This window comes from Vidua chalybeata, chromosome W (assembly GCF_026979565.1).
Source record: "Vidua chalybeata isolate OUT-0048 chromosome W, bVidCha1 merged haplotype, whole genome shotgun sequence".
Lineage (NCBI taxonomy): Eukaryota > Metazoa > Chordata > Aves > Passeriformes > Viduidae > Vidua > Vidua chalybeata.
The window spans coordinates 867,769-882,464 of NC_071569.1; positions in this window are offsets into that span (position 1 = coordinate 867,769).

The following is a 14,696-nucleotide window of genomic DNA, read 5'->3' on the forward strand; positions in this document are numbered from 1 at the left end:
GTTCTTCAAGCCTGACTTAGACTCGAAGACGCCTGGGGATTAACAGAAACTTTTTGACAAGTACCATATGAATTTCTTGTTTTAAATAAAATATATGCATAATCATGAAGTGTTTTGTATATGCAACAGGTTACCCCTCTAAAGGAGTAAATTCTCTTTTAACGGGGTCCTTTTTCTGGCTCGTTTTTGTCCAGAGAGAGGTACCCAGCCCGGGCTGTAACTCTTTGCTGTTATTGTCTCATTAATTGTCCTAACTCTAATTGTCTAACTTTTATTACTATACTTGTATTATTATTTTTATAACCATTTTATTTTTATTAAACTTTTATAAATTCGTAAAACAAGTGATTGGTATTTTTCACAGAGAGCTACCTCACTTGTGCCGGGCGCTGACATACATACCCACTTCATAACTACCCCAGGTTATGGAGTCTATTTATTTATTCCGTGTATCGCTTCAGACCAAAGTGCAAGTTCAAAAATTCAGTCATGAAGAAGACCACGGCCTTCAGCTTCAGAGACCACTGAAAGACCCCTGTGCGACCACCACCGGGAACGAAAGACCCCTGTGCGACCATCACCGTGAACAAGACATGCTGAGAAGGGCGTGGATCTAATTACCATGTGAAGTGAAGACAGGTGGGGCCAGAGGTTGAATATGCATAGAAAAGTTGTGCAATGTAATGTACATGGAACACCTATGTGAAAAAAGATGTAGCTCAGACCAGGGCTCGGGGCACAAGTTTCACGAGAGCTATCTCGCTTGTGCCGGGTGCTGTCAATACATACCCACATCATAACTACATCAGGTTGTGGAATTTATTTATTCAGTGTATTGCTTCAGGAGGGGCTCAGGGTCCCAAGGTTTCCCCTGAGGCACCTAAGTGGATGGTGAGGGTCTTTTTTTAAAGAGGTAGGGTGTTAATAAGGTCCCAGTGCCATGGCCGCTCCCACGAGCAGATGTGAAAAACACCAATCACTTGGTTTTTAAAATTTTTAAAGTTTAATAATAATAAAATGGTTATAAAAATAGTAATACAATTAGAGTAATAAAAATTTAGAGTTAGGACAATTACAAGACAATAAAAAGCAAAGAATTGCGGACGTCCGGATGCTCTCGGGCACTTAAGCCACGACAAGCATGCCTTGTGAACAAAGGAATAACCTTAAAAGCAATAGCCTGTTGCATATACAAAACACTTCATGATTATGCATATATTTTATTTAAAACAAGAACTTCGTCTGGTACTTGTCAAAAAGTTTCTGTTAATTCCCAGGCACCTTCGAGTCTATGTCAGGCTTGAAGAAGTTCGTTTCTGTTGATAAGGAAAGCCATAAATTCCTCTCCTCTGGAAAATTTAGGGGTTTCTGTAACTGTTATCTTTGTGCGAAGAATTCCTCGATTATTTCGTCTCTTTCTTGAGCTAGTTAAAAAGTATCTTACATAGTATAGTTTCTATTTTAACATTGTGTTATAACCTAAAAATACATTCAACACACTACTTGAGAGAATTAATACAGCATAAATTTCCAACATTACACATATAATATTCATTGTAACTATTGCGAAAAGCCAATCATAACATATGCATTTTTCACAATCCCTCCTCTTATTCTTTATAAATCGTTTGGCTTGAGCAATATTTCTTATCTACTTGCATTCTTTGGAGTCTGTTGGTAATTAAATAAAACATGGGATTAAACAAGGAAGAAACATCAAAACAGTTGTAACACATAAAAGGAAGAATCTTAATCCACCATCCCATTCTCAATATATTACTCCACCAGTTAGCTTTTGACCTTGGTTTTCCCATTTTTGGACTGATACTTGGGTTATAATTTTTTTATGATATCCTTTGTTTTTCTTGGGATGACCTCCCTATTGTCATCTATTTTCAACAATCTGATATATTAAACTTTCTACAAACACCCCCTTCGACAGCCAATAGTCTAAAGCCAGTTTATTCTGATACACTACAGTTTTTATTTGGCTTTGCTGACTCGATATTAATTCTAATGCCTGAGCGACTTTGTTTGTTATCATCTTTATAACTACTAGGAGTTCTATAATACGATTCAGTATATAATTTGGGGTCAATATAGAGTTAGATTGCTGTGCTATCACCTTTTTGTTTACTAATTGCCTTTTTACTGAATCTTGGATTATATCTCTGAGATCAAATGTAAAACAAATCCATCTCTCTCCTTTTGGACATTCAATGCCCCATCTATTACCGCTTTTTCCTAAGTTCCTTGTAATCTTGTATTTTTCCCCATTTTGCCTGCAGGTACTTAATTTGGATGGGTTATAACAGTGGTTGTTGACATGGATGTGTGTAACAAAAAAGGAACTTTGGTTTCTTCCCATGTAATACTTTGTGTAGCATTTGTGACACAATCTTGCTGGTATCTCGAAAGGTAAAAGACAACAAATGAGAGACAGAAATAGGAATAACAGAGGTCTGGTATGGCTTATACTCCCACCTCCCCTGCCTATGGAGTTGCTTCCCATAGCAGGTATGTGTGATCTTCTCGGTGGCGAGTACAGTGGTTAATTTAGACTTGCTCTCTGTTTCCCTTGTCACTCCTTTTTTTAATTTTTTTTTTTTTTTGGCAAGTCCTTTTTGACACTCCTTAACTGTGGTTTCCCACCGTTCCTCAGGTTTCTCTCAGTCAACAGGCACGGATAATTCCCATCCACAAAACAAAGCTTTTACTTTAGTTGTTTTGAGTTCTATCTGTATAGGGGATAGATTCAGTACTCAATACCTCTTGCAAGGAGAACATAGGTTTTGTGAGCAATAACACTAATTATTCCCATAATTTGAACATTTACTTATAACCCAGTTAACGTGTCTAGTATTGGGATGAATCAAATAAAGTATACAATATAGTACTAATCACAATTTCCCTTCTTCCCTGTACAAGTCCCAGGCTAAGGCCAGAATATAAGAACTCTTTGATTAAAATAGTCTTGATCTTCTTGTTTGAAGTGGCAGTATTCCTCTCCCAAGGAGGTGTCGGAGACATCTCAGGGCTTATTCACGCAGTGCTTAAAACCAGTGATGTAAGCTTTGCCTTATTTCTCAGTTAGGTGTTATTCTTTGAACCTTCCTTGGATCATTTGGGTCTTCCCGAACTGTTACCACCCACTCCCAGTGGAAAGACAATTTGGTATCACCCGGTTTAGATGTGATAGTCCATTTCTCAAGTTTCTTCACAAGTCCTTTGATTTTGCTGGCATGAATTCACCCTCTTTCTGTGATTCGGATTCCTGCTTTAGTAGTACCTGGAAAGGACTTCTTAATAACACAGTGTTAAAAGAAAGACAGTACTGCATTAACTTTTACCATTAGTTTTCTTCAAAACTGCTTGGGTTTAACTAAAACTGTTTTTCTACAGCTGCTTCTTGTATCTAGCTGTGTTAATAGCTGCAGAGGCCAATTAAACACTAGGCCAATTCTAACACGAGATGTATCACATCTCTTGCTTTTTACATTTTGGGTGACATTTAACTGTTTTAGCCTTACAGACCCATTCTTTAGAACAAAAGCCTCCTCTTCTTAATAATAACAAAAAAGCAGAAAGAAAAAATCTTGTCAAAAAAAACTTACTTTGTGAGGTTTTGGAGTGCTAATTATTTTTGCTTTAATCCTTATCTCTTCTTCTTCACAGCTTTACGTTTAACTCTGTTCTTGGCCTCTCCCCCTACCTTGTTGTCACTCTATCTAGCGGGGGAGAACTTACAGACAGCCATGGGCATGGTGACTTTGGGGGCTTATTTCACTATCTCTCTCTCTCTCTCTTTCTCTCTCTTTCTCTCTCCTCTTTCTCTCTCCTCTTTTTCTCTCTCTTTCTTGAGTTATGTGCCGCGGCAGAGGCTGCTATCCTGGACTCGGGACCCTGGCAGGCTGGGAGCTGCCCCTGGTAGCTCCGCCACTGAGCCAACCCACTCCTGGGCGGCAAACCCGCACAATCCACACCCAGCCCCGCTAATGGTCCAGAGAGCGCCTCTGGCAACTCCTCGCTCTCTGGGACCTTGGCACAACCCAGCCAGCCCCGAACCTCAGTGGCACCTTGTGCTGTGCCACTTCCACCGGGTGGGCCAAACACTGGGAGTTGCTGCGCTGGGTAACCTCCATGAATCAGCTCCTGCCGCAGCCCCTGAGAGCAGCCAAACACTTTTCAACTTTGACAACTCTAAACCTGGCGTCCCCAGGTTTTTTTGGCATTCTATTTCCTTATTCTACATATCATTGAACAACTTTCTAACAACCATGTGTTAAGACACTTCTCTGCCCTTTATGCAGAGACTGCATTCAAACACTCGTCCTCTTCTAGCACCAAGACATCATCACTCCACATTCCAACATCTACATTCCAACATCTATATTCTAACATCACTCTGCATTCCAACATCTCAGAGAGGTGAGTCTGCCAATCACCCCTCCCCCTTTTTCAACTTCTTTACAAATTAAATTACCTTTGTTATGTGTGTTCTGCAAGCATGCAATTCACAGCACCCTTCACCAAGGCTACCAGCCGCTCACAGCTGACACAGTGCCAAAACGAATTACTTGCTTTGCTATCACAATTTTTTTTTCATTCACAAGCTTGAAAGGGTGGCAGGAACAAGGTAAACTACAACTTACTTCTAAAGTGACCCTGCCTGCACTAAAAAATTTGAGGCAATGCTAGTTAGTGCAATGCAATTTGCAACCAGAGTTTTTCTATTCACAGATTTCCAGCCATAGCTCTCAAGAAATACTTCACTACCTCCGTTTTACTGAAACAGAGGAATTCAAGGAACTCCATCACTAAAAGGCAAAAGAAATGGTCAAACATCAGAACAAGCACCTCTTCTATCACCACTTCCTCATGACATTATGAACTCACCCCTGGGCAGTAACACCAGTTCTGATGACACCCTTGCATCAACATCCGAGGTCCTCTGAGGTAAAAAGGTACTGTGGCACCAAATTCAATGGATTGAGAACATCCCTCCATAAGGCATGGAGTGGAGTAATAAAGCCAAGGTTTGATTTGGGAAGGGCATCTGAGGACACAGAGCATGAGTTTTACAAATCCATATTTTGAAGAGGGAATGGACAAAATATGAGTACAGTGGGGGGGGACAGCAAGTAAGGAATTTGTCTTTGCAATACCCTCCCTTTGACTGCTAGGAAACACTGTCCAAAGAGGCTCCTGTGGTACAAACAATAACTGGATGGGAAGAGGCACTCTTGACTTTAAACCTTAATGTCATAATAGGAAACAGCACCTGAGTACTGCAGTGGTGAAGCACCTTTCCTGCAAACTCACCAGAGGCAAGCGACTGCTGCCACGCTGCAGGGCTACCTGCAGCACAGAGGGAATCATGGCCAAGCCCTCCGTGCAGGCCTGGATAAACCACACAAGGAACCCACAACTTCCTCACAGTTCTACAACTAATTTAAGAAATAAAACTACAGCAAGCAGAGATCTCCCCCCACTATCTTTTTTATGTGTGTGTCACACACCCACAGTAATGCTGAAAGTAACAAATTAACAGCTTACATTAGAAGATACTGAGACCTTTTCTTCGTCTAGCTTTGTAGGTTCCCTTTTATATATGTACCTCCAATTCTAGGTAAAAAAATGAGCCTTATTTTTCAGAAGTGCTATGCATGCACAACTCTAGCTGCTGTTCCATGTGCACTGCAAGTAATCAGTACTTCCAGAAAAACTAACAAACAAACAAAACAAAAACTAAGAAAGCAAAAACACCTTTGGGTACCTGAAAAAGGACTGGCTGGAAGGAAAAATGTTTCTCATCGACCTACTAATCAGCTGGTGTTACCTTTAATTTAACTTTACACACTGAGAACCACTTGATTGAATAGCCTTGCCTCAACTCAAAATAAATTAAAACCAGGTTTTGCTATGTCACAGCTGTAAACTAGTTTTTTAATCTTAGAGTACAGCAAGTTACGTATTTGAAGATGAAAAATCGCAATGCAAATTGGAATAAATACTTTAAACTACTTGTACTCAGCAAAGGGAAAAGAATTAGCTGAATCAACAGCTCAGTGAAGACATCTGCTCCGTATGAAGCATCCTCCCCTATTTCCTTCCCCAGCCCAAACTTCCTTGTTAATTTTTCTTTATCTTCCTGGCGTAATTTTAAAACTCTGTTTGTCATCTTCCCATCTTCCGGGATAACCCCTATTCCTAATTTCACTTGTAAATCTCGTCCTAATAAGTTGCTACCCTCCCCTGGGACTAATAAAACATCCCTTATGTCAAATTTAGTTTTTCCCTTAATTGCTACATTTTTAATGGTAGGAACTGTGAAACTCTCTTCTCTTGCTCTTGTTACTTTACAGTATTTTTGCTCATACTATAACTTTTTGGACTATTTAACAGACAGGTTTTTTCTGCCCCTGTGTCTACCACAAATTCCAGTTTTTCTTCTTGGGGACCGACTTTTAAAGTCATCACAGGCTCCAGATGGTATTTGTCCCCTAAAAATAGAGCCTTTGACACCCCTATTCTTCCTTAGTGTTCATCTCTGAAGATTTTTAGATCTTTTGCCCATTTAGGACAGTCCCTCTTATAATGTCCTTCGCCCTGACAGTAAAAACAGACATTCCTGGAATGCTCTCGAGGCTTGGTTTGTATTGGGGTTTTATCCTTTTCTGTTCCCTTTCCTCTACGACTGTCATATCTAGGAGTAGTGCTTGTGTGGTTTTGGTTTTTCTTGTAATTGTTTTCTCTCATGGTGACTGCCATTCTAATATCTGGCCAAGTATTTGTAAGAAAGTTAATTCTTAACAAAGCTTTTCCTACATCTGTTTCAGGATCTATTCTGGAATATTGTTTTATATTTCTCCTAAGCCTGTCTAACCATTCGGTTGGGGTCTCTTCTTTCTCTTGCTATGCCTCAAAAGCCTTTTTCTTCCCAGGAGCTGCCCCTTTGGGCCGGTTGGGCAGCCGCGAGCAGCGAGGCGGGGGCCGGCACCGAAGCGGCGGGCGGCGAAAGAGAGAGCGAGGGGGGCTACTGCGGGCAGCGGGGTAGGAATCTGCAGAGCCGCCGCCGCAGGCAGCGAACTCGCGCCTGGGATGGAAACCGGGGCATGAACACGCGGCAAGCCAGGACCCGGGGTAGGCGCTGGGACCGGGACAAGCACCGACACTGGGGCCGGCGGAGCTGAAGGGAGCAGCTCGTTGGGACCTAAAACCGGCGCTGGGGCCGCAGGTGGTGCAGGCGCGAATGGGAAGGGAGGGGGTATAATTTGTAAAGGATCCCATTCTTTTTCTTTTCTTCTTTTTTCCTCTTGCTCCCCTCCCTTCTCCTTCCCTTTTTTCTTTTCTTGTTTTGTTTCGTGGATTTCTGCTACTTTAAAGATTTTTATTTTCCTAAAATCCCCTGTCCAACATGTGGCATATTCTCTTTCTTCTGGATTAAACGGTTCTTTTGAGTTTACAAATACATTTAGAGCCTGACAAATCCATCTTTTAAAAGAACCATATCTAGGCCAATAAACGAGGTCCGATCTTATTTCCTTTGTTGGCCATTCAAGCGTACAAAATTGTATCATCTTTACTTTATCCTTTTTTTCTTGTACAAGGGTTACTTTCCCAGTTGGCTAACATAACTCCCAGGGGACTATCTTGGGGTATCTCTGTTGATAATTTCTTACTCCTGGATTTCTTTCCTGTATTCTCCTTACTGGATTTCTGTCCCATTTTTCAAGATCTTATCTATTCACCCCCTGCCTCTGTTTTTCACTTTCCTCTCACTACCTAAATATCACTTTTCTTTCTACTATATTCTCAAAAAACCTCCTTTTTCTCACACTACTTTTTAATACAATACACTTTCCTCCGATGAACTATAATAAGGCTTAAAATAAACAATCTACATTACATATACTTTCATTCATCCACATTCACTCAACTTTATTTTTCACTTAGTCTCACACACAACAAAACAACCAGGACAACAAGGTACCTTTTACTTTTCAACACACCTATTACACCTTTAGGTGTCCCTGGCCAGTCCCGCTGTTCTTGGATACCCCCTCAATCTAGCTGTGTTGTTCCCAACCCCAGATACTCTCAGGCTTATCCTCAAACCGGCAAAATTTTTGTCTTCCACTCATTTCCATTTACTCACCTTTATTTTCCCCTCACTCTCGCGCACACATTCACACCCTCAGGCCTTTTCATTCACACTTCTACATTTCCTTTTATTTTATTGCACAGAGGAAGGAAACGTTAGCAAACCTCTTAGACTTACACCAAGGGATTTCTGTTACCAGAGAATCGCGGATAGTGTAAGCCCCACCCTGACCCCTTCCACCTCCCCGAGGTTTGGCTATCCCTCTTCCCTAGAGATAGCCTCAGAGTCAGGGGTTCGGACCTCCGTACCTTGCCCGATCTGGACTCCCCACCCCCCCTCCCCCGGAGGAATGGGTTAGACGACTGCTTTACGCAGCCGCGGTGCTAAAAGGTCCTACGATACAGACCCATCCTTGTTTTGGGGTGTCGTGGTTTGACATGGAAGTGAATTTTTTCCAGGAAGTTGGGTCAAACCAATCAGTGGTCAGGTTTGGATATTGGCACCTGGAGTGATCACTGAAAGTATGGACACGCCTCTGAGAACACAGGGGGTTAAAAGCAAGAACTCCCAGGGGAACTGTCTCTTTGGTTACGGTCGTCAGAGAGTGCAGGCTCTCCCCTGCCCAGCCTTAGGCTGGGTGGGGGAGGGGAAGCCACGCAGCCTTGTCCAGGTAGGCCGAGGGGCTGAAGGTCTGGAACCCAGCCAGCTCCTGGACAGAAGGGTGGAGAGAAGCGGAGATGCCTTTGTTCCCCGCCCCCCTCCCCGCCACAGAGGGAAAGTGACAGAGAGCCTGGCGGCACCTGGAAATTTGCCGGCAGAGGAGAAGGAGAAGGGGGGGGGGGATGATGTCCAGCGTGGGAGACGGAATGCTGGACTGAGATATCAGCCGTCCAGGGAGTCTGAACTTTTAACCCTTTCCAGGAAATGAGGGCTTTGTAAAATATTACTCCTCCTTGATTTGTAGTGGAAGAGAGACAGTCCGGGACCTGACATGTTAGAAGAAGAAATATTTAGGTGGGAGGAAATGATGAAGTAGCTTTTGGCTGGACTTTTCTTGTTAGCCATGGACTGAACCAAAATCTCCTGCAATAGAGACTGCATTTTAGGGGGATGCAGTGGTGACCCAAGGAGACCTGCTTCAGCTTCTAACAGCACAGGAATGGCAAGAGCAGAAGAAAGCTGAGGAGGGAATGGTGATGCCCTCTGTCTTCGGGAAAGAAGATGATTTCTGTTCTTGGACCCTTGGCCCCAGGGGAAAATGGGGGGGACTGTAGTCCCAAGATGAGAAGCTGAACTGTTGTCTCTTTGGGTCCGTGGCAAAGCATCCTTAAAGGAGCCCTATGAGCAGTCTGTCCATGCACGGTGGTGAGAGCGCTGTGACATGGAAAGGAGAGTGTCACACGGGCGGTTGCCATGTGTGACAGGGAAACACAGGAGGTGGCAACTGTGTTTCCTGGGGGGTCTATGGTGCAAGAGAGACTTCTCTCTCCCTTGATAGTTTGAGTATTGATTATCTGAAGGGTGGTAATTTGATCAGGAATCCCGGGTGATGTTTCATGGTGGGTGTTTTTGGAAATTAGGAGGAGGAGGGGTGTTTTAAAAGGTCTTCATCCTGGATTTAGTTTATGTGTTTTCTGTAGTAGTAGTAGTTTAATAAAGTTTTTTTTTTTCCCTTTGTTATTAAGCTTGGGCCTGCTCTGCTCTGTTCCTGATAACATCTCACAGCATTTATTTAGGAAAGGTGCATTTTCATGGGGGCGCTGGCATTGCGCCAGTGTCAAACCATGACATGGGGGCAGCCTCTCTGGGCTTCAGTACCACCAGGCCTCTGGGAAGTGCCCTGAGTTTAGTTGCCTCTGGTGCCAATTCACCTTTGAGGCTGGCTGCATGCGACTTACACTTGGAGCGAGTCACAGCTTCCCCCTCACGCCCGGGGGAACAAGGCTAGGTTTGCGGTGTTTTCCCTCAGCTCCCACCCGCGGGGACTTGTTGGTGCGGGACCCACCCTCGCATACACAACAAGACAACAAGGTACCTTTCTCTGGCCAATCCCAGAGCGCTTGGATATCCCTCAATCCAGCTGTGTTTTCCAACCCCAGATCCTCTTGGGCTTATCCTCAAACCGGCAAAATTTTTATTCCATCCTGAGTACTCTCGAATTTTCCCCAATACCTTTTATTTTTCCCCAATAGATTATGCCAAGAAAACCCTCTTTTTAGCTTTTATTAATTTTTTTTTCCCAATTAATTACCTTTTAATTTTCCTCCCCCATCAATGGGTCCCACTCTTTCCCTGAGACCCAGTCCCAATTTCCCGTGGGGGTTTCTCTCACTCTTTTTACCACTCGCTTCGTCTCTTTACTGGCCGCTTTTCTTGTGAAAAAGATGGAAACGCAGCATGGGAGACTACCGCTCTCGCTTAGCAGGTCTGGGATAACCAGCCCGCCTCTCATTCACACACATTCATCCCCCCTTTATCCGCCCCGTCCCAACAAATACTTACCTATCCTTTGTCCTTGGGTCTTTGTTCTTTGTGTACACTTTAGTTTTAGGGGCTAATTACCGTGGTTCTAGGGAATCCCTTCCCTTTTCTTTGTTTTATTGTCTCCTTTTGTCCTCGGATCTTAACCTGCATCTGTCGGTCACACCAGGGTAGCACAGTGAGGCTGCCTAACAGGGCAGGACGCGTCTCCCTCACTCTGACTCTCCTAAGGCACCGGCAGAGAGGTGTTAAGAACCATCCTCTGCTACCATAATTGTGAAAAACGCCAATCACTTGGTTTTTAAAAATTTTTAAAGTTTAATAATAATAAAATGGTTATAAAAATAGTAATACAATTAGAGTAATAAAAATTTAGAGTTAGGACAATTACAAGACAATAAAAAGCAAAGAATTACGGACGTCCGGATGCTCTCGGGCACTTAAGCCACGACAAGCATGCCTTGTGAACAAAGGAATAACCTTAAAAGCAATAGCCTGTTGCATATACAAAACACTTCATGATTATGCATATATTTTATTTAAAACAAGAACTTCGTCTGGTACTTGTCAAAAAGTTTCTGTTAATTCCCAGGCACCTTCGAGTCTATGTCAGGCTTGAAGAAGTTCGTTTCTGTTGATAAGGAAAGCCATAAATTCCTCTCCTCTGGAAAATTTAGGGGTTTCTGTAACTGTTATCTTTGTGCGAAGAATTCCTCGATTATCTCGTCTCTTTCTTGAGCTAGTTAAAAAGTATCTTACATAGTATAGTTTCTATTTTAACATTGTGTTATAACCTAAAAATACATTCAACACACTACTTGAGAGAATTAATACAGCATAACTTTCCAACATTACACATATAATATTCATTGTAACTATTGCGAAAAGCCAATCATAACATATGCATTTTTCACGAGGGCCAAACAATCCACCATGATCCAACCAAGCATTAGTTTTAGGTAAACAATTCTCCAAACACATTCCACAAGAGAAAAACAAGAAGCCGAAATAGAAATTGTTTTCTCTTTAATTTCTCTCTGTGCACCTCAATGAAAAATCCTGAGAGAGAGAGAAATGTGCTTGCCACACTCTTGTTGTTCACATTGTTTACAGATATGTTCTGCTACTGTGCGTCATTCAGAGTGCACCAATGGTGTGAGATGTTTTTCCTTTAAGACCAATGAAATTAGTCTGCACGATGTTCCCTATAAATAGAGCGGTGCATTTGAAATAAAGGAGTTTTCTTCTCACCTTCTGATCTGGGAGTTCTTCTGTTCCCGTCCTGCCTCAACACCGACATCTGGTGACCCCTCATGGAAGTGCAGCCTAGGCTGAAGACTCGAGCCTCGGCGTCTTGCGGGGGTCGCTCTGCGGCCGTGGCTGCACGCCAGCAGCTGGGAGCCTCTGGCCGGACATCTTTACCCTCCTGAGAGAGGTAACGCTGAAACCGTGTGCCTTCTGGAGAAGGCTTGGTCCTGTTTGGACTGCGGATCGGCTCTTAGAAGCCAAGAACTGAGTGGAACGGGTTTTCCCTGAAGTAGTGGACTGTCTCTTGAAGTGGACGTCTGCTAAGGGAGGGTTTCCTTGGAACATGCGGAACCACCTTTCTGCAGCTGAACGGCTGTTTTTGACCGCCTGGCAGGGGTATATCCCTCAGCTGGGGGTTCCAGTCTCTGAGGCTGACCTCGTTCTCCTCCTGGGTTGGGCTCGGGACCATGGATTTTCTCTGGATCTCACACAAGCGTTTGATCATAGAGTTTGGCGCGATTTGGGACACTGCCTCATGAAGCAGTTGGACAAGGGGGACGCAATAGCACCCGAACTGCTCACAGTCTGGGGGGGCATCTACATAGCCCTGCGAGGTGAGTCCCCGAGTGGCAGCGCTTCCGACCGGGACATTTCGGGATTCCGGACACAGACCGCGCCACAGCCCGCGCCGCGACCGGCTGGGCAAGCGCACCTCGCCTTGAGCGCGGTGCCAGTGACGTTATCCGCCTTTCAGGTGGCTGCGGGGGTGCCTTTGTCGCAACTATCAGTTTCGGCACACCCAACACTGCAGGGCCTGCTGGGGGCTTTCCCGTCTTCGCCGCGGCAGCCTGAAGCCCGTCCGTTTGTTGAACATACGGCTCCGCTGATTCAGCCGTTGCTGCCCCCCCCTTCCGGACTGCATTTGGGGGGAGGGGTGGCGCAGCCCGTGGCACGTGACGCAGTAGGGGCTGGAGCCCCCCGAGTCCTTCGCTAATGGAGCCTGTGCAGATGTACGGATCCTGCCCTCTTGTACTACTGGGACCGGCAATGGACCCTCTGATCCATCCCCTGGCACGCCCCCCACCGCCTGCGGGGGCTTCAGCTTTGAGGGCGGGGCAGGCTTTGCCTCCCGGTCTGCCCCTCTGCGCGCCGTGCGAACCAGCTGATTTGATATCCTTTGCGATGCCAGCGCCTGCGGTGCAGCAACATGTCTTGGGCGGGACCTTCACGTCATTCTCCGCCCTGCCCTCTGTGTGACTGGCTCCCGCGCCAGGGGCAGTGGCTGCCTTCCACGCCCCGCCTGCCATGGCGCCACCCCTGCCGGCGGCGGGGTTCGCCGCCCTGCCCGCCGCTCCGCCCACCGTTTCAGCGGCAGCAGCAGCCTTGCCTCTCGCTTCATCCACCACTCTGCTCCGACCGAGCCCGCCGCCGCCGCAACCAACAGCGCCACTCCTGAGAGAGTCGCCGCCGCCGCGTCCCCCCACCCCGGGACCAATGGCGAGCCGACCGCCGCCACCGACCCCGGGACCACCAGCGCCGAGAGACGCCGCGGAAACCGCGCCGCGCGCTCCGCTTGGGCTGGCGGCGTGCCACGCCGTGGGGGAAACTGCACCCCCCGCTCCCCCCGCCGCGGGGGGGCAGCGCCCGCAGGGTGCAGCAGTTCCCACCGCCGCGCCACCTGAAACCGACTCATCAACAGCGACTTCACTCTGTGATCCGCTGCCGGCAGCGGCCGGCAGCCCTGTGCTGAACAACAGATCCAGCCCGTTTGTTCTAGAGGCTGCACCCAGCCCACCACTCCCTCCACTTCCCCCAGACTGCCCCGAGCTCGGTCCCTCTGAGGCAGAGGCAGCGGGAGGGAACACCGGCTTGGTCCGTAGCAGCTTTACTGCTGCTGCTCCCGAGGTTGGGGGGAAGGGGGGTGCGGCCATGATTCAGGAAGCTGGGCAACAGTCCATTGTATCCCGCGGCAGCGCAAACACACTGGGAGCAAGGAGCAGCCCCTTGTACTGGGCAGGCATGAGTAGTGCCAAGAGCCCCAAAGCCCGGGTGGAATTTTATATTCCGGGAAAAACCTCCCCTGCCCGCGCCCTACGCGTCCTGCTCCTGTTCGCAGAGCGGGATGCCGAGAAGCTGTGGCATGGTCCATGGCCAGGTGGAGCGGGGGGAGGGCGAAAAGCCGGAGGAATTCCCGGGATTCTTGCAGCCTGGTAGGGGCGTACACCGAAATATAAGTTTGGAATGGGTCGCCCATCTGCGGGTGGCCATGGGATGTCCCAGGGACCCCAGATCCAGGGGCCTGAAGTGATACCTATGCGAAGCTGGGGGGAGGGACCAAGCCGCGTGGATCTTGGCTCGGCAGAGAGCCTTGCCTCCCCGCCCACCTGGCTGGTTTTGGGACACTTGGTCCGGCCCCCTGGGCCAGGCCCTCCGCCTCGCTGGGCACCGCAGGGTCCTAAAACCCGCAGGTGCTGCTGGCTCTTTTGGGGAAAAAAATAAAAAAAAAAAAAAGGCGGAAAGAGCTGTGTTTTTACTGACAGCTCAAAGTACTGGAAAGCCACGACAGCCTCGGCCCAAGTGATTGAATTAAGGGCTGTGGCCATGGCATTTCAGAGATTTCATGGCATTTCAGAGATTTCTCAAGTGTTTTTGAATTTGGTCAATTTCTGAATTGGGTCAATTTCACTCAATTGTTTTGAAAGCTTTGAGGATGCAATTTGGACCTGATTTCAAATTTGTCACTCAAGTTGTTCATTGAGGACATGACTGTATGGGCCAAAAGCCTTGCATGATTCTTCTGTCAAGTGCACACACCTTGCAAAAGCAATATGTGCATGTGTTTGTTAATACCTTCTTTTCTGTC